At 48.4% G+C, this 22,829-nt stretch overlaps 1 protein-coding gene and 1 long non-coding RNA gene across 3 annotated transcripts in view; one reads left to right on the top strand and one right to left on the bottom strand.

Annotated features, from left to right (window-relative positions):
* LZTS1 (leucine zipper tumor suppressor 1) overlaps positions 1 to 22,829 on the top strand; it is a 59,196-nt gene that overhangs the window by 7,359 nt on the left and 29,008 nt on the right. The window lies entirely within an intron of this gene.
* Positions 6,009 to 21,258, bottom strand: LOC129491362 (uncharacterized). The gene is made up of 3 exons (XR_008660528.2): positions 20,924 to 21,258; positions 7,182 to 7,281; positions 6,009 to 6,100 (listed from the first exon to the last, which is right to left on the bottom strand). It is a non-coding gene; the product is annotated as an uncharacterized lncRNA (long non-coding RNA).

The raw sequence follows: 22,829 nt of genomic DNA, 5'->3' as shown, positions 1-22,829 counted from the left end.
CTCACAAGCCCAAGTACATCACATTACACAAATCTTCAGAAACTCCCAAGATGTCAGGACCCAGGAGATCCACACCTCTGCCTACCTGGGCTGGCCAATCTGTGGCATGGGCTGAGGTGAGCTCAGACAGCCCCTCCCCGATGCCATGCCTGGGGCAGTCTTTGGGTGGCCACGAACCCATCAGAGTTACAGATCCTCTGGAGGAAGAGGATGGGCCAGTCTAAGTGAGACTTTCAGCCTAAGGGGGGTACAAGAATGGGGGCCCCTCAAGGAGGTTGAAAGTGGAGGTGAGATGGGGTTGGGCGTGGACATTGTTCTCAAACCCTCCCATTCCTGTGCATGAATCTGACCTCACGGAATAACCTCTCAGGTGGCTGAGGCCATCCCTGCCCAAGGCACCAGGGCAGGGCTGTGCACTTGGCTCCATGGCCTGTTGGCTGGGGGGGCATTTTCACTCTTCTTGCTGCTGCAGAGCCATTTGCTGCTAAATCACCCTCCTCTTGGCACCCTGGACTGCTAAATTGGTCTCAACTTGCTGTACTTCCACCCACCACCTTAGTCATTATTCGCTGGCAGCATTCAGAGAGTGGGTGTAAGGCAGCCGAACATTATATTCCTGCTGTAAAGAGAGAGAATTGAGTATAGACATGCAAGGAGAGGGGAGAGAGGGAAGGAGGGAAGACAGCCTGAAGGGGGCAGGGAAACAAGGCCTGGGGTTTGCCACCACCTTTCCCTGGTGACCCCAGTGACACTGGATTTGGGGGGCATTATGGGTGAGTGGGTCCTGGCTCAGTGGGAAGAGACAGAGGGGTCCACCTGCTACTGAGTGTCTTCCCACCCCGGTCTGGAGGCAGGAAAGGACATTAGCCATGGGAAGAGAAGGGTTCTGCCCTCTGTGAACTCCCTGTTCCTTGAATTCTACAGTGTGCAACATACTTGTCACTCCCATTTGAGCACTTGTTCCCATGTATTCATATTTAGCTTTTTATCTCTATCCTCCCTCCCAGCATAGCTTATAAGCCCCTTGAAAGAGAATGTGTGTCCCGCATCTGATATATAGCACCAGGCCCTGGGGATTGTCTAGGGCTCAGTCCCAAATGGCAGAGATGGATGGCACTAAGGCCCACAGTGTTTCTTTCTACCCAGCCACTTCAGATCTCTCTGTGCCACTCAAGGGCCACAGAAATTGGAAAGCCAGGCAAGCAAGAGGAGATGGAATCACAAGGGAACGTATAGGGCTTGGTCTGCAATCTCACTGGGAAGCTCCAGGGAGGGAAAGGGTTACACTGCAGAACAGACCAGCCAGGAAAGCAGAAACTTCAGAGACCTGCGGTCCTCGTGCAGAAGGCTCAGGGTGATCTCCACCTGGCACATGGGCTCTCCTGATAGCTCATCCATTGCCCAATGCCCAGGCATGGTGCCGGGACTGGCAGGAGGTAGGAAGCAGAATCGGTTCTCACATTGGGCAGCAGTGACAGCGTCAGGCACGGCAGACTGACCTTGACAGGAGGCTCTCTGAGTCACTGATAACATTTGTTTGGGCACCAAGGGAGAGGTTAGAAAGGGAACTGATGCCATTCCAAGCCGGCTTGGGACCTGTTGGGGCCCCCAACCCAGGCTCCTTGCCTCCAACACTCTGCTTGGGGGAGATAATAGGAAAACGCCAAGAACAGAAGCCTCCCTAGCTAGGGAGGCGGGGAGACTCTTGTGGGATATGGGGATGAGCCCTGAGGCTGCCCTTGACCTTCCAGAGAGGCAGCCCCATGCCTGGTGTCTGGAGGTATCTGTGTGGGGTCTGCCCTCCCGTCTGTCTCCCATGGTCATTCCCAGCAGAGGTCCAGAAGGACAATCTACTCACTCAGGGTAGCTTCCCTTATTTATTGCAACCTTCAGACACTCCAGCTACAGCTCTTCCCTGCTCCCCGCCACCCCAAAGGGCATTTCCGCAGTGCAAGGGGAGGAGGGAGGGAAGCACGGACTGGACGGCGCACACATCTTGAGGAGACAGCCTCCCCCTCCTTACCTATCAAATTCCCCCAGCCCCAACGCCTCCGTGGCGCCAGCAGACAAACCACACTGCAGGCAGGTGGAGAAAACAAGAGGAGCCGGGCAGAGCCCCCAGCCTCCACCTGCACTGTAAAGCGAGCCGGCCCCTGAAGGAGGCCTGGGAAGGACTCCCCAGCTGCCTTCGGCTCCTCCCCTCGCCAGGCCCGCAGCTGGCCCCGCTCAAAGGCTGGGCAGCCGGCTGGTGGCTGGTGGGGCAGGTGTAGGCAGGATGCATGGCTATTCCCAAGACAGGATTTCTTCATCTATCAAACTAGAAGCACCAGGCATTTGGCTTCTCTGGGCTTCTCCCAGTCCCTCAGACATCTGCTGATTCAGAAACTTTTTCTTGATGTTGGACTTACTTCTATACTAGAGCCACAGACGGGACCTCCAACTCTAGGGTCCCAAGATTTGTCAGTACACAAAAGAGCCTGTGCTGAAAAAACTTCAGATACTCTACATGCAAACACAACTCTTCAGGGTTGAAAGGATGTTTAAAAACCACTCTATCCATATCCTCTCCCTGTCTCCCCTACACACACACACAAGTACTCACTGCCAAGAACTTTTATTTCACACCCCAGGAACCCAGTTCTTTCCGTTTTCTTTTTTCTTTTTATTTTATTTATTTATTTTTTATTTTTTATTATTATTTGGTTTTTTCAGGCAGAGTCATGCTCTGTTGTCCAGGCTGGCGTGCAGTGGTGCAATCCCTGCTCACTGCAGCCTCGAACTCCTGTTCTCCCACGTCAGCCTCCCAGGTAGCTGGGACCACAGGTGGGCATCACCATATCTGGCCCATTTTTAAATTTTTTTGTAGAGGTGAGGTTTTGCTACGTTACCCAGGCTGGTTTTGAACTCTTGGCTTCAAGAAATCTCCCCAGTTCAACCTCCCAAAGTGCCGGGATTATAGGCGTGAGCTACCATGCTCCATCTCTTTCTATTTCAGCTCCATCCTTTCAAAGTCACAGAAGGCTAGGTTCATGTCCAGCCCTGTGCTACGCTCAGATGCAAGATGAGCAACCACAGACCCTGCCACAACGAGTCACTTGTCTGGTATTGGGGGTGAGACAAAATATCCAGAAAAACATCATTTTACAAAACAGAATCAGCACCGAGTCTTCACGGAAGATACAGAGCTGGAGAAGAGCCCCTAGGGCTGGGTGTGATTTCCAGGCAGATGAAATGGAGGGGTGGCCAAGATAGGAAAGAGCAGGTGGTAGGGAAAGAAACCTTTCTAGAAAGGCATGTTGGAGTCAGATTGAGGAGGCCCTTGCACACCCACCTTGCATACTCAGCTGGGGAGAGTGCATGCTATTTGGTAGACAGCAGGGAACCACTGAAGTCAGAGGCAGAGGGGCGGCCTAGAGCAGACCCTGGTTTTAGAAAGTGAATCTAGCAATGGAATATAGAACAGATTCCAGGGTGGAGAGAATTCTTTCTAGAAATACCATTATTAGACTACCTATCTTCATCTCGTTTCTCCTAGTTGATAGCACAGGTTCCCAGAGACCTCTTGTAGCTGAGGAATATTTCGGGTGACCGAGGCTTCAAAGGGAGAGAAGTTCCTAATCCAAGGTCAAGATGCTAGGTCCAGGATTATTTATTTAATGGGACACATGGATAATACCTCCCTGCTTTGGACCTGAAAGAAATCACAGAGGGCTTTTGTTTTTTACGTAGATGAAGACACAAAGGCCCAGAGAGGGGAAGGGACTTTCTCAGGATCCCATGGCTGAGGGACATGGCAGAGCCAGGATCGATGGTCCACATCAGGGCTCTTTCTACTAACATGCTCTGGGGCCGGTGGATGAGGACTGAAGAGCTAGCAGAATTCATCGTACCCTCAGACCTCAATGGTAGGCAGGTTTGCCCCAGGGGGCATGCAAGAACACAGCAATAGAGAGACGCTTTCAGTCTTGGTGGATTTTTCTCCCTACCCCAATCAAAAGAGCCCCTGGACTTTTGCGACAGCTGATACAGTGCTCTGTATTTTTCTCACCACTCTTCTGTCTTGTTTCTCTGAGTGCTTGAGGCATCTTATTTCCGTCTGTTCCTCTGCCTTTTCTGTCCTAAGGGTTCTGTGACAGCAAAGGCTGTGCTGGTCGCAGTTGCTAACAGTCGGTACTTTCAAAACTGAAAAGCAAGTTCTCTGCCTCTCTCATATGTGCACAGCTTAAGCCAAACGCAAACAAAATGGAAGGGTTGCTGGGTGCCAGTCAGCAGGGCTAGCCACCCATAGAGCGACACCACATAGGGAGAGATTTCCAGACAAGAGGCAGATACGTGTCCTGATGCCAGGTGGGATGTCAGTGACAGGGCAGAAGAGGTGGGACATCCCTCAATCTCAGACACACCTGGTGCCATGAAACTCTCAGAACAGCATCTCCCACCTTCCTCTAGAAGATTCCTCAGCCTGGTACCCACTCAGGCATTTTCGTCTTGCCTTCTAAAAACCCGATGAGCTAAGAGAGGGGACAAAGCTGTAGCAGTGTCCCATGAGGTTTCCAGAGAGGGGACCCCTGGAGGCAGGGCCTTCCTCAGGAAACACCTCCACCCAGGTCAGGCTCCCCTGGTCTCCCAGAGCAACTCACCCTCAACCTGGCTAGCAGTCTCAGAAGCAGGTGGAAAGAGCAGGTAAGTTCTAAAGACAAGGCATGAAGCTTTTCCTGTGTGTTGATCCCGAGGCCAAGTTTGGGGAATGGACAGTGGAAAAAAACCACGATTTTGGGAATTAGATAGATCAGTGTTCAGATATCCTGGTTCTGCTACCTGTTAGCTGTGTGACATCAGGCAAGTCACTTGGCCTCTCTGAGCCTCAATTTTCTCATTTGTAAAATGTGTTAGACATAGATAATCAGTGCCGCGAAGAAAAGTCAGCATGGAGACAAAAGGTCTCTCAGCAAGGCAATCTTTACTTTCTGCAGAAAGGGTGCTCAATCGCAGATGGAATAATGGTGAGAGAGATCCTGGCTCTGCTACCTGTTAGCTGTGTGACATCAGGCAAGTCACTTGGCCTCTCTGAGCCTCAATTTTCTCATTTGTAAAATGTGTTGTGCCTCATATAGAATTTTTATGAAAATTACATGGCCAGTAGAAGTAAAAGCACATGAAGCATAGTAGAAGCTCAGTTAATGTTAGTCTCACCCTCTTCCCCTCAGTTCCAAAGGGAGGAAACCAGGCATGAGACTGAGTTGCCTGTGTGGGAGGGTCATGAGTGCTTGGTAGAGGCAGGTGTCCAGGGGGTCAGGGAGGGACAACTTTAGGGTCAGGTGGTGCTGCCTGTGGAGCTACCTCCTTACCCTCTTATCTTCTTACTCTGACAAAGGGAGATGGTTTAACTGGAAACAGTATGGGAAGGAATCATTTGTACCTTGATCACTCTGGATCTCCATCTATGTGGTCAATCTGACTACGTTAAAATAGATTGAAAGCCTATGAAGTTATGTAGAACGGGCGGCTGTGATACCATTCCGTGTCCTGAGGTCAGGACTTAGCGCTGAAAGTGGGTGTCGTGCTCAGATTGGCTTATGCCAGATGTGGTGCAGGAGTGGAGGAGTGTACATTGGCTGTACAGAAATGGGGTTATTCTCCTTTCCTTTCTTCCTTCCTCCTTCCTCTTGCTTCAAAGCCAATGTCTTTCCCATCTGGATCATTTTCTGGATTATGTAGCATGTAAGGTCAGGAAAGGGAGAGAAAGAAAAACAAATAAAATGAAACTTCTCTCTTAGTTCACTTTATGGGGGTTGTACACGTGGGAGAGGACATAGATCCGGCTGAGTCTCACATAGGAAAACGCAGAAGTCAAGTTAAAGAGTCTAATTCTGCACTGGAAAATTGGAGAAATAGTTATTCTGCCTAAACAGCATTAAACAAGATGGGGGCAGCCTGGGTGGGCTGAGACGAAGATGCTGGTGTTTTGGACACACATTCCCTACCAGGAACACATATACGAGTCCTCCTACGTGAAACAGGCAGGCTGGCATTTAATGATTTAATGTACCTTCCAGGAGAGCTCCGCATTGCCTTCCTTCTCCTCTTTGTCTTTTTCTTTCTTTAAGTGGAGGAAACTTTTCCCTGTTAATGGTGTGGCCCAGGCAGCTGAGACACACAGCTATTAGGGCTCAGATCTGATGTTAAAAGCTGCATTGTCAAAAATCCAGCAATTTCTCCATTCCCCCACCCAAGTCCTAAGCAGGCCCGACCCTGCTTAGCTTCCGAGATGAGATGACATCCGGCCTGTTCAGGGTGGTAGGGCCATAGACAGTTTCTCCATTCTAACCTGTTGGTGTCTGCGGTGGAGAAGGCAGTGTCTCCACCAACACGGGGCTCGCATGGCTTATAGGAATGCCCAGGAGAGGGGATTCTGAGTTTGTTACTTGTGTCAGTTCAGTTGAGAGCTGTCTGGTTCTAGGACCAGGAGTGCTCCAGGAGATATCAAAGAGCTGCCTGGAACCAGGGAGCCCTGGGACTTCCCCCCAGGCAGTCTCGGCCCTCCCTCTCAAAATTACGCACTGGTGGGAACCTCCCACCTGTGGGGTTGAGACACTGAGTTCAAAGGGCTGCCCTCTGCACAGCCCCAGGAACAGCTATTAAACTCCCACTTGACCTTGCTTCGGGGAGTCAGGAGCTGATGAGAGATGGGGAGCTTGTTAAACTCAGGCAGCCTGGAATTAGGCCTCACTCGCATTGGTATAAAATGCTTTTAGGGAAGCCTGCCAAGATTTGAAAATCTTGGTGCTGCGATAGGGTCCCTGCTCAATAAGCTTCCACCCAGGAGGGTCTTAGGGAGGTCCCAGGACAGGAGACAAGAGGAAATGGCAACACAAACCCAGAGCCCTCCCTGCTTTCCTGCCAGCAGCTGAGAACTGTGCTCCATTGCCTGACCCCTGAGCAGTTGAGGGACCAGGAGGTGGGTGGGGATCTTCTGGCAGCTGCCAATTGTGGATGTGGTTTCATTGCAGTGCTGGTCTCAGGGTCTCGCCCAGACCTGAGCTTCTGAGGGAGCAGGACAGAACTCCGCAGGAGGAAGTGGCAGGAGGACCCCCACGATCAGCCACCTGTCTGCCTGGCCCACTTTCTCCTAAGGATCAGGGAAGGCTCAGCCTTTGCAGGCAAATCTGTTACATCCATACCCAATGAGAGAAGGATGCCTCCAGAGGGGAGGGTCTGTCCTCAGGAAATTTTTCATCTGTTGGTTAGATCGGTGACTTCCAAGCACTTTAAGAGCAATTCCTGCAAACAATTGATAGATGATTACAAATCTGTTTCCCTAAATCTAATCTCTAAAGGCCCCAAATGGAATTGTTGTGAGTTCTTTAGATAAGGAGCCAGAAGAAATAGAGCCCATGGCCCTGTGAAGTTGGAAACAAATGTAAAAAGAGTTTGAGCCCCAGCAATCCCACTGTGTCTTAAGTCACCAAGTCCTATATGTCTTAAAAAAAAAAAAAAAAAAAAAAAAAAAACCAGCTGCTATTTTTAAGCTCTTAATTATATCCTTCTTTTACAAATACAATTTTACTCAATACTTACCAAAACCCTATGAGGTGGGTACTACCCGTAGCTCCAGTTTACAGACGAGGAAATGGAAGCAGTGGCCTAAGACTTGGGGAAAGAGGATTAAATGAAGGGATTACCTGAACCCAGAGGGGAGGGTTGGAAGACGCAGGGGAGGCAGAGGAGGGGCAGGGTTGAGGGCAGAGTTGGGGTGAGTTCTAGAGGAGCAGGGGAGCTGTGGGGACAGGGGTGCCAGGGGCCCCAGTGGTGGGAGAGCCATGTGCTCCATGCCTGTGCGTGTGTATTGCTGGACTGCTGTTGAGCGCAACCTAGGTTTGAAGCCAGGTACTGCCACTGGCCAGATATAAAACCTGAGGCATCATTTTTTTGCATCCATCATTTGGGGTAGTAACAGTGCCCCTCTCGGGGGGTTGGGGTGAGCCATGCACCAGATCATGTGTGTGTCGTACATAGTCCCATACCTAGTGCACAGGACACACGCAGTGAACGGAAGCCCAAGAGGAAGCTGTGTCCTCCCTGCCCTGGACTGGGCACTGCTGTTTCCACTTGGGCATCACCTCTGGCCAGAGGTGATGGCGGGGGAGGGAGGCTGTCTCCAGGCAGCTTCTCCTGAGCAGTGGCCACCCACTTCCTGAGACGTGGGATGCTGGCAGTCAGCCTTTGCAGAGGCTCCTGACAACATCCAGGTCTTGATTCTGCAGCGAGGCGGTGATTTCAGAATCCCCCAGCTGTGTGGGGGAGGGAGGGAGACAGTGGGAAGACAAGCTCTGCTCGGCTGAGCTAACAACACCAGGAAAGCTTCACTCCTCTTTGAGAAGGAGAAGGAGCTTGTAAGGCTGAGACGGAGCAGTAGACAGGATTGCATCTGGGGCAGGGAGAGGCAGGAGGTGGGGGCTGGGCAGACCCACAGTCGGGATTCCCCACTCCCAGCAAAGGAGTGGAGGACCCCACCCTCTGCTTGGGGGTGGCCCATCTGCAGGTGGGCTGGCCTAGAGAAGGGGAAGAAGCTGGGCAGCATTTTTTGTTTTTGTTTTTGGCTGGAGTGCTTTGGCGCGATTAGCTCACTGCAACCTCTACCTCCCGGGCTCAAGCAATTCTCCTGCCTCAGCCCCCCAAGTAGCTAGGATTACAGGCCTGTGCCACTATGCTTGGCTAATTTTGTATTTTCAGTAGAGATGGGGTTGCACCATGTTGGTCAGGCTGGTCTCGAACTCCTGATCTCAGGTAATCCACCTGCCTCAGCCTTCCAAAGTGCTGGGATTACAGGCCTGAGCCACCATGCCTCGGCCCGGGCAGCAGCATTCTTTCTCCCCTTCACTCACTCTTCTCTCTCTGGACTGAGTTCTGGGAGCATTGCTGTAACCTCCCTGCCCTGAAGACGGCACAGATTCTGCAGAGGAGCAAGGCAGGGTTAACAGCCAGGGCAAGCTCATAGACCCTCTGTAGAGCCAGGAAGGGAAAGAGTAGAGGGTGGGTGCGAAAGAAGAACGAGGTGGGCAAGAGTTTACATTTTATTCTCACCTTTTACTTCTTGCTGAGCATCTGCTGAGCAGCAGTGTCCAGCCCTGTGCTAACAGCAAAGATGTGGGAGTTTAGATTCCCTGCCTTCCAGGGCGCAAAGCTCCAGTGAGGAGCTGGGCCCCGTGAAAGGGTGGACTTTACTCCACCTACAGTCAGGAGATGGTGTTTAGGAACTCACATAGTTGGGCTTGAATTCTAGCTCTGCCCCTTATTTCCAAGTGACTGGCACTGAACACCTTTCTTGTCCTCTCTGAGACATGTTTCCTGATTGGTAAATTGGGCAGAAAGAACCACCTTGGGCTGGGCGTGGTGGCTCACGCTTGTAATCCCAGCACTTTGGGAGGCCGAGGCGGGCAGATCACGAGGTCAGGAGATCGAGACCACGGGTGAAACCCCGTCTCTACTAAAAATACAAAAAAAAATTAGCCGGGCGTGGTGGTGGGCGCCTGTAGTCCCAGCTACTCGGAGAGGCTGAGGCAGGAGAATGGCATGAACCCGGGAGGCGGAGCTTGCAGTGAGCCGAGATCGCGCCACTGCACTCCAGCCTGGGTGACAGAGCGAGACTCCGTCTCAAAAAAAAAAAAAAGAACCACCTTGTAGGATTATTGTGATAATCTTTTAAAATCAATGTATTGAAGTATAATATACATGCAGAGGTGTGCACAAACCATAGGTGAACAAATAGACAAGTTTGCAAATTTTTCATATAAATAGAAGCCTAGTCAAGAGAGAACATTAAAAGTACCCCCCGGAAACCCCTTGTCTTCCTCTGCTGATCCCTGCTGCTCCCCATCCTGACACCATAATTTTTACCTCTTTTTAAACATCTTACTGAATGGAATTGCACAGAACGTGTCCTTTGTGAAACTGGTCCATGTTGTGATTGTAGCAGCAGTGCTGTCATTCGTGCCCGTTGCTCCCTGGGATCCACTCTACACATGAACCCCAGCCCATTCATTCTACTGTGCATTGGCATTTAGGTCTCCAGATATTCTGAGTTGGGGACTCTTATGCACAAAACTGCTAGGTCTTTAAGTGAACACATGTGGCCATTTCTGCCAGGTGTACATCTACGAGTGGGATTGCTGGGCTTATGTTCAACTTGGATAGACACAGCCAAACATTTTCATAGTGTGGCTGAGCATGTCTGCACTCCCTCCAGTGGTGTATGAGAGTTTCACTTGCTTCACATCCTCACCAGCACTTGGTATTATCAGACTTTTTCATTTTACCATTGAATAGCGGCCTAGAGGTAGGGATTTAATTATGATTTTAACTTACATTTTCCTAATCAGTACTCACAGTGAGTACCTTTTTATATATTCTTGTCCATTAGCACGTCCTAGCCTGTTCAAATCTTTTGCTCATTTTAAATTTGGTTTCTCTTTTTCTATTAGAGGTTTATGAGAATTGTTTTCTATGTTCTGATATGAGTTTTTTGTCAGGTGTGTGTATTGTAGATATCTCCTTCTATTCTATGGCATGCCTTTTCATTCCAAGTTGACAGCTTTGATGAAGAGAAGTTCTTGATTTATTAATATTTTTCCTCTAGAATAGTGCTTTTTTAATGACCTGACCAATAAATTTTTGCCTATCCAAAGGTCAAGAAGATATTATCCTTGGTTTTCTTCTAGACGCTTTAGGGTGTTAGCTTTTGCATTTATATCTACAATCATCTGGAAATATTCGTGTGTGGTAGGAAGTAGGAGTCAATATTTACTTTTTCCTAAATGGATACTAGTTGACCCAGCCGCATTTTTTTTTCTCACTGCCCTGCCATGTCTCCTTTTTCATAAATCAAGTGATCTTATATATTTGGGTTTGTTTCTGAATTCTATTTAGTTCCATTGGTCAATTTATTTACCTGTATCAATACCACATTGCTTTAGTTACTGTTAAGTCTTGCTGTCTGCTGACATACACCCTCCAGCTTAGTTCTTTACCAAATGGTCTTGGTTATTCTTGCCCCTTTGCATTTTAGTATATAAGCTGCTAGGATGTTGATTGTGATTGTATTGTCACTAGGTCAACATGCATAAAATGTAAATCTTTAGATCATCAAGTCTGTGACCCATGAACCTGGCATATCTCTGCATTAATATAGATTTTCCTTAATTTATCACAATAATACGTTAGAGTTTTCGGTGTAGAGGTCGTACACAACTTCGGTTATATTCATTCCCAAGCATACACATTTTGTAAATTATGTTTTTCAATGTCTTTTTTGATTTATTTGTTGCTAGTATATGGAAGTTCAGATGGTTTTTGTATATTAATTTATTGTGAGAAGTAAATGAGATTATGGGTAAGCCCCAGAGACATAGTGGGGCTCACTAACTCGTATCTGCACATGGAAGAACTGAGGCAGGTCAGGGTGGCAGGCTCAGTCCTAAAGGATATGGCCAGTGAAGGAAGGCATCAAGGTGTGGAAGTTGATGAGCTCACAAGGGCAGGATTTTCCTGATGAGTAAAAGGAGGGAGAATCTCCACGGAGGGAAACAACGTGAGAACCACAAGAAAGCCATCTTGCAAAGACTTGAATGGATGGGAATGTTGGTACTGCACTTTAGAGTTTGTAAAGCCCTTTGCATCCATTGTATCATTGATCCTCACTGTGTGCCTATGAGGTCACCACCTGTGAGCTCTTTATGTCATTTTCAGAGATAAGGAACTGGGCTCAGAGAGTAAAGAGGCTCGGCCGAGTTCTCCCCATGAGGAAGTAGTTGTAAGATCAGTTTCGATCACAGCCTTTTCATTTCACCACTTAATGGAGAGGTTTTCTAAGACTATTGGATGGGAGCATGGGTCTTGATGAGATAGGCTATGGGAGAGGGAAAGGTTATCAGGCAGATAAGTGACCCAAGTGTTGAAATCTGTGTTTAGAATGACCTTTGTATAGAATGGGTTGGAGACAGAAGAGGTAAGCCGGCCGCCTTGGGGGTTGTCATTACATGCTAGGCATGAGATGATGCAGGCCCCAAGGTAGGGAGCAGAGAGGGTGAAAATGAGCAAATGCAGAGGGGAGAACCACAGAGTGTGGCCTGGCCTGGTACCCCGAGGTCAGGTCTACAGGTCTCCACGGACAATGTACATGTACGAGTGAAGAACACTCTCTTGGGCTTTTGGTTCTTAACACTCTCTCCATTAAAAAAAAAGTGAAATGTGCATGCCTTTACCTTCTCTTAGCTAATCTTGTGATTAAAACAAAAACAAACAATAAACTCCTTGTTTCTCATCCTCTGTTCTGATGGCTGCGGGCTCCCAGCTGTTATTCCACAGTGACCTGGTTATCTTCAGAAGGGCAGCTGTGTTCTGGTCTCCCAGAGATGGTCTGCCTTGGCTGTGCTCATCCTGTTGGCGCAGTCCTTCATCCAGTGACTCCCTTTTAAATGGCCCTGGCATGGCCGGTGCTTCTTCAACATGAGGCTGAACTTGCTGGTGGGCATTTGCCAACAATCCTTTCTTTCTTCTCAAAGTGTGTTTGTTTGCTGATCCAGCCAGAGCCTCTCAGTCAGGAAGAGCGGTTATGAGGCTGCCCATGGGGAGATGATGAAAGGAAGCCCCAGAGAGAATGACTCACTCAAGACCACACAACTAGTCAATGGCCCAGCAGAGCAAGTTCAAGTCCAGGATGCCTGACCTCCAGTCCATTGTCATTTCTACTCCACCATCAAGAAAGAGGGGTTGGAGCATCTATTGCTTGGGCAACCCTGAGATTTCCTGTATTCAGTTGGTTTTGCCTCTGGCGGAAGCCTGATTTGCTGACTTGGAAGATTTCCATTGATCCTAGGCCTGAAGGAATAGAGAGGCCTGGATTTGGGCAGGCAGGATGTTGTAGTTGTTTAGGCCAGATGTGCAGTGACCACAGCTGGTTACTCTCTCCTTTGTGACCTGAAGTTGCAGCTTCTTCTGCAGCCAGAAGAAGCCAGTTGCAGACCCTGAGTCCCTCCATCCTGCACTCCAGCCAAGCTGACATCTCAGCAGTGTGTCTCACACTCTCTCCTTGCTGGTAGGAGCTGCTACTCTACATAACTCATATTCCCTCCTCTAGAATGGACCATCTGTCTCCCCAGAACAACCAGGTGTGGAGGAAGAACTGAAGTAGAAACGGGCTGTCTGCTTGGAAATGGCTCTCCGTGTAAACTGCTGAAATTGCATCCCTCTCCGTGTTTCCAGAACAGACTCCAGTCTGTTCGGGCTGCTATAAAAAAAATACCATGAACGAGGTAGCAAATAGGCAGCAGAAATGTATTTCTCACAGTTCTGGAGGCTGAGAAGTCCAAGATCAAGGTGCCAGCAGATTCAGTGTCTGGTGAGGCCCACTTTCTGGTTCATAGCGGGTGCCTTCTTGCTATGTCTTCAGATGGTGGAAGGAACAAGGTAGTTCTCTGAGGACACTCATCCCATTTATGAGGGCTCCACCCTCGTGACCTAATCACCTCCCAAAGGCCCTACCTCCTAATACCATCACATTGGTCACTAAGTTTCCACATATGTATTTTTGGGGGACACAAACATTCAGACCATAGTGAGCTACCGAACATCCCTTTCCCATGAGACAGTTCCAGAACACATCTGAGCATCCATGAAATGTCTTCTTTTCAGCCCTGACCAGTGAAGCCACTGGGGAGATCACTGGGTGGGGATACCTTCTCCAGAGCTCTTCTCAGGCCCAGTCAGGCTCCATCCATCCCACTTCTGAGTCCCCAGGGATGCTCCATGGTGCATGAGGATGGAAGAGAAAGTGTCCTATTTTATTCTATTCTATTCAAAGAATTCTATTCTTGAAATATCCAGTGGGACCAACATGTATGAGTATCTACTACTATATGCTAGACATCATCAGACAACTCCCATGCACTATCACATCCTCTCATCTTTAAAATCCCAGGGTGTAAAGATCAGTGATTTTTAACTGAGAAAGATTTTGCCCCCACCCACCCACCTAAGGAATATTTGGCAATGTCTAGAGACATTTTTAAAGGTCACTACTGGTGGAAGAGGGGAGTGAGTGCAACTGGCACATAGTATGTAGGGGCCAGGAATGCTGCTAAATGTCCTGCCACACACAGGACAGCCCCTTACAAGAGAGAATTACCTAGCCTTTGTCAATAATGCCAAGGTGGAGAAGCCCAAGCACAACTTAAGTGCGAAAGGAAAAACTACAGTTCAAAGCAATTAGGTAGCAGTTCTTACAGCTAGTCAAGAAGGAGCTGTGTTACAGTCCTCATCTGTTTGACCTTAGAGCCTATGCTTTTTTGGTTACCAAATGCTCCTGGTAACTGCCCCGAAGTCATATCTGTCATATCTGTGAGATAACTCGTTCTATTGTTTTCCACATGGCCAGCAAACACCATTCTGCATCTGCCAGATCAGAGGCCCAGCAGGCTCAGAGAGCAGCTGCTCAGAGGCAAGCCTTTCCCATCAGTGCTCTGGAGGGCTACAGAGGCATGAGCCGCCACCTCTTCCTCGCCAAAACTGGAAGTCCCTAATGAGTCATTATGATGTGTGCACATGAAGGGCCTTGTAAGTGCCAATGAGGGTATTGCCAAGAGCCCCATGGCTGTCAAAGGACTGTGGACCCTCGTGGTGACTAGAGAAGGCCCTCTTCATGGAAAGGCAGAGCTAGAGTGAGTCTTGGAAGGCCTGGTGGTGGGATTGCAGTACTCAGAGGAGAAGTTCAGGTCCTAACATCAGAGAGAAAGGAGCCTGTTCCTGAAGGTCAGGGCGTGGCCAGGGGCTATACTTTGGGGGGCTGGTAGCAGAATCAACTATAATGATAGCTCCATCCTTCCACCAACTCTTTTCTCTCTTATCTCCTGTATTAGTCCATTTATTTTTTCATTGCTATAAAAGAATACCCGAGATTGGGTAATTTATAAAACCACAGTTCTGCTGGTTACACAAGCATGGCCCCAGCATCTGCTCAGCTCTGGTGAGGCCTCAGGAAGCTTTTATCCATGGTGCAAGGCGAAGGGGGAACAGACATATCACATGGTAATAGAGGGAACAAGACAGAGAGGAGGAGGTGCCAGCCTCTTTTCAACAACCAGCTCTTGTGCAAACGAATTCAGCAAGAACTCACTGATGACTGTGAGGAGGGCACTCAGCCATTCTTTTTTTTTTTTCTTTTTTTTTTTGAGACAGAGTTTCGCTCTTGTTGCCCAGGCTGGAGTACAATGGTGCGATCTCGGCTCACTGCAACTTCTGCCTCAGGTGCAAGCGATTCTCCTGCCTCAGCCTTCCGAGTAGCTGGGATTACAGCTGCCCACCACAATGCTCAGCTAATTTTTTTTTTTTTTGTATTTTTATTAGAGATGGGGTTTCACCATGTTGGCCAGGCTGGTCTTGAACTCCTGACCTCAGGTGATCCGCCCACCTCGGCCTCCCAAAGTGCTGGGATTACAGGCGTGAGCCACCGTGTCCAGCCCACTAAGCCATTCTTGAGGGATCCACCCCTGTGACCTAAACACCTCCCACCAGGCCTCACCTCCACCCTTAGAGATCAAATTTCAACATGAGATTTGGAGGGGACAAACATCCAAATGATATCCTCTCCCATCTCACAATCTTACCCTTGTCCTGCTTCTGTAATGATTTTCTTCAAACATCTCGTTAACCACTACGTTAAAAAATACTGAGTAGACACCATCTTTGCTGCGTAGCTCAGGGAGAACAACTGTTCTTGCTGCCATTGCAACCACCCAGGCCCTGGGGAATAATTTGAAAGAACAGATAAGCAAAGTGTGAGCTGCAGATCATAGGCATAGACCTGGCTGGTTAGAGAAGAATTCAGCCTAGAGAGGAGGTAGAAGGTAAGTGTGGGAGGTACTTGTGAGCAGTATTTTAGAGAGCCTTGAATGCCAGGCTAATGTCCAGGTGGAAGGTAGGGAGTGCAGCTCCCAGAACTGGCTGGATCTAGGGAGGAAGGATGGGAGGAGGAGAGCTGTGTCTGTCTGGAGTGATGTCGCTGACAGTGCTTTAAGGAAGGGAAATGTTAGGACTACCCTGCCCCTTCCTCCCTCCCTGCTCTGCTGTGCCCACCAATTCTCCTGGTACTTCTTGAAATAACATTAGCGCAATCGACTCCCCAGCTATTAAAGGGAAAGGCAGTTCCACATTCAGGCGGTGCTGCTTTTTATTTCAAGTGTTCTCACTGCTAATGGGACATGGGGTCTGAACACATGTGCACGCGCCTCCGTGCATGTGGCAGTGGGGGGAATTATCCCCATGAAAGTCAATGAATGGGCAGGGACAATGAGGTATAGTGAATGAGCAAGCTGTAAGGGGGCCTTTCACAGAGGCCTGAATGACAAGTGAACTCTGAGGAAGACTGCCAGCAGGAACACGAGCCACATCCAGAGAATGAGAGAGGACTGTTACGCCTGACAAAGCCAGGCTGCGGGAAGAGCCAAAGTCCTTCCAATTAGCACTATTACTGGGCAGATGAAAGCAGAAGGAAGGGTGCACCCTTATTGTGGGCTACTGTAAGAAGATCAGGGCTGATTCTTCGAAAGAAAGAACTGAGAAAACGAGGGAAATCCAGCCTCATCTGGGGTTGGGGTGGTGCCTAAGGGAATAAGAGCACTTTCACTGTCTCCTATGTAGGAGGATGGTATAAGGGCTCCTTCGCCTCTCTTTTCTCGGTCAGTAGCAATTCTACTTCTTGGGATGGAAGTGAAATCAGGAAAAGAAAATTCACTGGCAATTTCAGCAAATTTTTTTTTTTTTTTTTTTTTTTTTTTTTTTTTTTTTGAGACAGGGCTTCTCTCTGTCGCCCAGAGATCATGGCTAACTGCAGCCTCAACCTCCTGGGCTCAGGCGATCCTCCCACCTCAGCCTCCTGAGTAGCTGGGACTACGGGCATGTGCTCCCATGCCCAGCTTATTTGTTTGTTTGTTTTTATTAGATTTGGGGTCTCACCATGTTTCCCAGGCTGATCTCAAACTCCTGAATTCAAGCAATCTGCTCACCTTGGCCTCCCAAAGTGCTGGTATTATAGGCATAAACTACCATGCTCAGCCTCTTTTTTTTTTTTTTTTTGAAACAGGGTCTTGCTCCATCACCCAGGCTGGAGCTCACTGCAGCCTGGAACTCCTGGACTTAAGCGATCCTCCCATCTCACCCTCCCAAGTAGCTGGGACTTCAGGTGCATGGCACCACGCCCAGCTGATTTTTAAATTTTTTGTAGACATGGGGGTCTCACTATGTCACCCAGGCTGGTCTTGAACCCCTGGCCTCAGGCAATTCTCTCAATTCAGCCTTCCAAAGTCCAGCAATGTCTGAGGCAAATAGCTAGGTGTCTGCTATTTTTTATTTTCCTGTCACCAGCCCACTAACACGTCTTTCAACTTCTTTGAGCCTCTCTGATTTCCCTCCCTCCTTCCTTGGATGGCTGTTTAGCTGGGTAAATAGAGACAAAACAATGTTAGTCTTCAAAGAAGCCCAAAGACTAGTAGAGGGGATAGACAGATAAAGAACAGGCTACTTCAGAAACAGAATGAAATCAATGCTCTAAGAGTTTCAGTCTGCCATTGTACAATGACAGACGAGGCAGCAAGGAAAACGCAGGATGGCTTCCTGGAGGAAGGGATATTTGAGCTGGACCTTGAAGGATGGGTTTTCACAGGCAGAAGGCTGGAGATATAGGGGCAAGTTTTGTGAAAGAGATTCTAGGTTGTGCCTGTGGCACATGAGAGCATTATGTGCTGAGTGGCATTTGGAAGAAATGGTGAGAAAGCAGTGACAGGTGACAGGACAAACAAAACTGGCAATTGGGGTTGGGACCCAGGGCATAAAGGGTCATGAGTGTACTGCAGGGAGTGAGTACAGATCTCCGAGGAAGGAAATTAAGACAATTATTGGAGAGAGGAGAGGCTGGAAAAGAACCTGAAGCTGTCAAGTCTGTGTTTTAGAAAGGCAATGCCTAGTTGCTGCAATGTGGAAGATCTATTTGAGCTAGGAGAGAACTAAGGCAGAAGGTCCATTCATTCATTCATCTGATGAATATGTATTGAGCTCCATATTAGCAGCGGCAAATCCATACAGGCCTGCAGCAACCCCAGTTCTTGCCTCCTCAGAAGAAAGAATTAGAGGAGGTATAAGGCAGAGTGAGAAACCGAGGCAAGTTTTAGAGTAGGAATGAAAGTGTATTAAAAAGTGTCAGGGCAGGAATGAAATGGAGTGAAGTACGCTTGTAAGAGAGCCAGGTGGGAGGCTTGAGAGAGTCAAGTGCACGGTTTGACCTTTGACTTGGGGTCTTATGTTGGCATCTTCCCAGGTTGCATTATTTCCTCCTGATTCTTCCCTTGGGGTGGGCTGTCCACATGCACAGTGGCCTGCCAGCACTTGGGAAGGGCAAATGCTGTGCATGCACTGTGTGTTTACTGAAGTTGTGTGCATGCTCATTTGAGGAATTCTCCCCTTACCTGTCTCGTTCCTAGAGGAAGGTAATATACCAGTTATATCATTTTGCCTCTTAGTGCGCATGCTTGAACCCACACACCCAACTCCTGAGATCTTATCAGGAAGCTGCTGATCACCAGCTTCAGGTGTTTCTACGTACTGGGAGACTGCCGTTCCCTGGCACCAGCTGTGACCAATTATTATTTTAGAGACACACTGTAACAACCGCCTGACCATCTGATGGTCACCTGACATTCCTGGGTTAGGGACTCTCCTGCCCTGCTCATGCCTGCCCGACTACCTACTGTAACACAACTATGTGCCAGGCGCTGTGCTAAGTGATACAGTGGTGAGCAAGACGTTCCAAGGTGCTCATAGTAGATGGGACTGTTTCCACACACACATTCTGCTGCTCCCAGCTTCCCTCCAGTCCCAGAGTTCCCAAGCTCTGCACCAAGCTGGAATTGGCATTAGACACAGCGAGTCCTGCTGGGAAATGGCCAGGGGTCTGACAAATCTTGCTGTTTTGGATCTTGCACCAGATTCTCGGCTCTATGGTCATAGAAACAGAGAAAAGGGTGCTTTTAGGACAGTTCGCCCACCTGGGGTTGCTGGAATTTTCTAACACACCACCCTACTTCCTCTAACTCATAGACTAGCCTACAAAGTGAAAAATCCACAGTCAAAGGCCCAGTTCTTAAACCATGTCTTGGTTTGTCCTGTTGGAATTAATACCAGCCTTATATACTTGTTACTGGAAAGAGGTCCTAATCCAGTCCCCAAGAGAGGGTTCTTGGACCTTGTTCAAGAAAGAATTCAGGGCGAGTCCATAAAGTGAAAGCAAGTTTACAAAACATAAGAATGGCTACTCCATAGGCAGAGCAGCAGCATGGGCTGTTCAGCTGAATATACTTATAGTTATTTCTTGATTATATGCTAAAAAGGGGGTGTATTATTCATGAGTTTTCTGGGAAAGGGGTGGGTACTTCCCAGAACTGAGGGTTCCTCCCCTTTTTAGACCATATACGGTAACTTCCTGACATTGCCATGGCATTTGTAAACTGTCAAGGCACTGGTGGGAATATCTTTTAGCACGTTAATGCACTATAATTAGCATATCATGAGGAGTGAGCACGACCAGAGGCCACTTTGATCGCCATCTTGGTTTTGGTGGGTTTTGGCCAGCTTCTTTACCACAGCCTGTTTTATCAGCAAGGTCTTTATGACCTGTATCTTCTGCCTACTTCCTGTCTCATCCTGTGACTTAGAACGCTTTAACTTCCTGGCAGTGCAGCCCAGTAGGTCTCAGCCTTATTTTACCCAGCCCCTATTCAACATGGAGTTGCTCTGGTTCAAATGCCTCTGACATGCTTACCCTTAATCCTAATGTCCAGTATTGGGAACACCTTTAATAAATATTGAGTGGGAAAAAACAAACCGTTTTCCTCTGATCTAACACCATAACAATTAACCCAGAAGACTTCTATTACCACATATGTGGGGTTTTCCCAACCAACAATAAAACAATCAGCTCAGCAGAGGACCCTCTGATGTCCTCTCATTCAGTTCACTTATGGCACTAACTACCTGGAGATTAATTCACCAGGTTGTTTCAGCGGTACCTCTGACTGGCTATAAATTGGAGTTCCCATGACCCCAGCCTTGGGTTTGATTAATTTGCTAGAGCAGCTCACAGAACTCAGTGAAACACACCTACTGACTGATTGTACAGGATATTACAAAGGACACAGATGAAGAGATGCATAGAGAAAGGCAGCGGAGAAGAGGTGGGGTGCTTCCATGCCCTCTCTGGGCACGCCACCCTCCAAGACCCTCCAGGTGTTCAACTATCCAGAAACTTCCTGAGCCTTGTCCTTTTGGGTTTTTATGGAGGCTACATTGCATAGGCATGATTGATTAAGCCATTGGCCATTGGTGATCAACTTAACCTTCAGCCCCTCTATCATCCCCAGAGGTTAGGGGCAGTGGCTGAAAGTCCCAATCATCTAATCCTGCCTTGGTCTTTCTGGTGACCTGCCCTATTCTGAAGCTACCAGCCGTCAGTCAACCATTAGCATACAAAAAAAAAAAAAAATCACTTTGGAGACTCTAAGGATTTTAGGATGCCAGGAAATGGGGTCAAAGACCAAATAGATATTTTATAATATCATAGTCATCCATTCATTAAACCAGCATATCTTAAAATGAACCTATCCCAGGATTATATTATTTCTTGATAACCTAAAGGCCTCTTAAACATTTTCTTTCTTTCTTTATTTTTTGGAAGTAGTTATAATGGGGGAGTAGCTAGGGGGCTACTAGCTTTATAGATTTCTCCTCCCATTAAAATGTGCTCCAGTCCCAAAAAGCTGCCTTCATTTCTGCAGGCTACACCATTTCTTCTACCCATGTTGAAATGCACTCAACCACATACCTCCTTGCTTGCAGCTAAGCCCTGACTCCTTTTAGTTAATAACAGCTCACCCCGGCATGTGACATCTGCAAAAAAGAAATCCGATCCTCATAACCAGCAGCTATGATACAGTCGCTGCATTCAGCTCCTACTGCTGTCCTTGCCCTGCACCCTCATCCTTCCCCACAGGGCCCCTTCTCTCTGCCCAGTCACTAATTTACATCACAATAGAGGTTCTTTCCGGAGTCCCAGTCTTACCCCTCCTTCTGCTGCTAGGACTGGACCCACCAGCACTTTCCATCTTCCTCGTCCTTCCTTGTTTCCTTCTCTTTCTCCTCTCCTACCCCTAAATTGCCCCTTACCCTTTAGGATTCCCTCACCTATGCCTTCTTAGACTTTTCCTCCTGCTTAGGCCCTTCCCCAACTCACAGCCCACCTCTCTCTGGGGTCTGCAGGAAAGCTTCTCCCAGGTGGGGGAAGTAAGGCTGGAAGCTAACCCATATGCACGATTCTTTTTTTTTTTTTTTTTTTTTTTTTTTAAGATGAAGTCTTATTCTGTTGCCCAGGCTGGAGTGCAGTGGCGAGATCTCGGCTCACTGCAACCTCTGCCTCCTGGGTTCAAGCAATTCTCCTGCCTCAGCATCCCAAGTAGCTGGGATTACAGGTGCCCGCCACCACACCCAGCTAATTTTTGTATTTTTAGTAGAGATGGCGTTTCACCATGTTGGCCAGGCTGGTCTCGAATTCCTGACCTCAAGTGATCCACCAGCCTCAGTCTCCCAAACTGCTGGGATTACAGGCTTGAGCCACGGCGCCCAACCATAATTCTTTCTGTCTCCAGTTAATGCCTTATCCATCTCTTCCACACACATTAGTCTCTGTCCCCCACCCACTGCCCTTCAGAGACTTCCCTCCAGGAAGATCACACTCCTGAGAGGTAATCCCATTGAGACACATACACACACACACACACACACACACACAGTCTCATGGCAGCCACTCTATCTTTGTTTTTGATCACAGTGCTCCAGGGAGCCCACTCAGTGAGGGACCAAGGGTTAGGTCAAAGGGTCACCGAAAACTAATTCAATCTTCTTTTGTACAAATCCTAACTTCCAGTTTAGGTGGGGCCGCCAACGCATCCCGCTTTACTAGGACTTTCCTGGTGATTTAGCACGACATCCCACATCCCAGAAATTCCCACAGTCCCAGGCAGATCAGGACAGTTGGTTGTGCTGTGTCCCAGATTCTTTTCACAAAGTGGAGCTTGGAGTGCAGAAAAGCTCAACACCAAGGGAGTGTTGATGCTGGTACACGCACTTACGCCCCATGGGTTACATTGTCCAGCTGTAATCTTATCTCCACATAAGGGGGGTCTAACACTCAGGCCCACAGACTCCAACACGCCCACAGCCTTGGACCCAATGCTCAGGCCACAGTGCCACTGAGGCATGAGTGCCCACATGGAGAAGCCTCCATCACACACCGGGATGGAGATGATTGCCGCTATGCTCCAAGCTACGTAGTGTATTCCGAGGGGTTCCCTAAGATGAGGGGAAGGGATGAAAAGTTCGTAAACACCCACTGTGTAGAGTGTTTTATGGTGTTGCAGTTGGGAAAGGGTAGCTGGTAGAACCTAGGCACCATAAAATAAAGTATGATGCATAAACACACGCTTATTCATTCATTCAACAAACAAGCACTGAGTCTTGGGCCAGAAGGTACTGTGCTCGAAGCTGGGAGTACAGTGTTGGGTGAAAGACAGTGTTGCCATCTACTGAGAAAGAGCTCAAAGTAGAGAGCAGCTGTGCTACAGAGTGATTAATGCCCACTGTAAGAACACACGGAAGGGGCCTCACAGACACAGGAAGGCTTCATAGCGGCAGAGTACCTTCTGAGCAAAGTCCCAGGGGCTTTGGGCCTAGAG

This window comes from Symphalangus syndactylus, chromosome 10 (assembly GCF_028878055.3).
Source record: "Symphalangus syndactylus isolate Jambi chromosome 10, NHGRI_mSymSyn1-v2.1_pri, whole genome shotgun sequence".
Classification (NCBI taxonomy): domain Eukaryota; kingdom Metazoa; phylum Chordata; class Mammalia; order Primates; family Hylobatidae; genus Symphalangus; species Symphalangus syndactylus.
This window is presented reverse-complemented; position numbering and strand designations above follow the sequence as displayed.